The sequence below is a fragment of the Onthophagus taurus genome, chromosome 11 (assembly GCF_036711975.1).
Source record: "Onthophagus taurus isolate NC chromosome 11, IU_Otau_3.0, whole genome shotgun sequence".
Taxonomy (NCBI): Eukaryota; Metazoa; Arthropoda; class Insecta; order Coleoptera; family Scarabaeidae; genus Onthophagus; species Onthophagus taurus.
This window is the reverse complement of record NC_091976.1, coordinates 24,490,575-24,492,426: the sequence shown is the minus strand read 5'-3', so window position 1 is coordinate 24,492,426 and position 1,852 is coordinate 24,490,575. Positions and strand designations below refer to the sequence as shown.

General features: G+C 37.0%; 1 non-coding gene across 1 annotated transcript; it reads right to left on the bottom strand.

Annotated features, from left to right (window-relative positions):
- Positions 1-1,414: 1,414 nt before the first annotated feature.
- TRNAM-CAU (transfer RNA methionine (anticodon CAU)) lies at positions 1,415-1,486 on the bottom strand. Its single transcript has one exon. It is a non-coding gene; the product is annotated as a tRNA-Met (tRNA).
- Positions 1,487-1,852: the final 366 nt, after the last annotated feature.

Below are 1,852 nucleotides of genomic sequence, written 5' to 3'. Positions count from 1 at the left end.
TACGTTTCCGGCAAAAAATGATTTACTAAAAATGAATCTGAAACCACTACACACAAATTATAAGCACAAACAAATATAATATTGAGCTAATAACCACCATCATTATTTTTATAGAAATATATAAATATTCACACCGTATTCTAAGTCCTCGAAGTTAATAGCAGTCCACTTGTACCTCTTGACACATATTTTTATGTATTAATTAAAACTAGGATCACACGCTCCGGCTCAATTAAAGCGAGTGCTTATCTTCATCCAGAAGAGCGATGTGCCGGCGATGATTACAGACATTAAACAAATACTTGAGCTAATCAGTTGGACGCATGCATGCCCCATCAATTAAAAGAATCCCGTCCGGTTCCTCGCGTAGATCAAAGAAGGCTAGATAAGAATTCAAAAGCAGAACTTATCTCTGTTCCATAACAGCGTTTTATAAACGCGTTATTTGTTTTATAAGCCTTTAGTAATTCTTTGGCACGGGGAGAATATACAGAGTGAGGTTAATGTTGTACGCCGCGTTGGTGCTTTGCTCTTTGATCCAATTGAAGAAAAAAACAGCAACAATAACGGTCCGAGAACAGCTGGGCATTCCATTTAAACTCCTCTTATTACCATAGCGTTACAAGCGGATTCGTTCACGTTTTCCTCGCTCTCTAGGAATCTTCCTCGTACCGTTTCCTCCCGTACCACGCCAAGCTCTTTGGTATTTTTAGTGGCTTCACCTTCCGTGCTCAGCCTCGTTGCATTCACTCACGTTCTTGCGCTGCGCTCTGTTTACATTGACAATCGTTAATTATTTTTATTCTCGACGCAAACACGCTTAACCAAATACGCCCAATCAACCTGTTCATTGTCGCCTTTCGTTCTGGAAACGGTGAAGAACTCTTCTCGCGGCGAAGGTTTCTCGGGAATCTGGGAGGCAGGCGAAGGTCTGTTTATTATCGTTTCATTAGTGCCAGAAGTGGATGTGCATATAAACGTTTGCTTAAGTATCGATTGGTGGACGTCTTTCTCGTTCCTCCTTTTAGCTAGTTTTATTTCAATCCAAGCTTCAAAAAAGATCGTAACACAAGCCGAACACAGCCGCGTAGTCGTAAGCGGTACGGAGTTTGTTAAAAATGCACATAACGACACGGCGAGCATAAAACAAGAGCGCCCGTAAAAGTTTTACTGCGATACCGAAGTAGGGGAACATATTTACTTTGTTATTTTGTTGCGCATTATCGTCGATATAGGATTTCGCCGGCGTTGCAAAGGTCGTTAGCTTTCATCGCGGACGTGAAACTATAAAACGAAAGTATAAGACAGCCATCTCTTACTTCTAGTCTATTAAAGCTATTGATCTAAAACTTATAAACGAAACTTTACTCCACAAAAATTATTTTTGCTCTCTTTTAGCTCAACATAAAAGATATAGCAGAACGTGGTTTCGATCCACGGACCTCTGGGTTATGGGCCCAGCACGCTTCCACTGCGCCACTCTGCTCTTATTGATTGCGATTTGAACATTATAATGTTCACTTATATTACGTATATTATATATATATATATATATATATATATATATATATATATATATATATATATATATATATATATATATATAATATATATATATATAATATATAAGTGGTCTTTCTGAGCAATGTACAACAAAAGTTGATTAAGATCAAATGTTTGTTATGTTAAATTATAGCGATATAAAAGAAATTTATTAATTTAGGATATAAAAGCAAACTGCAGATTTTTACATCATAAGATTAACAAAACATTTTCGATCTAAACTAAACTAACATAAAAGCTTATTCAATGATACCACCACCAACACTAACACATAATTCCGCCCTTTTCC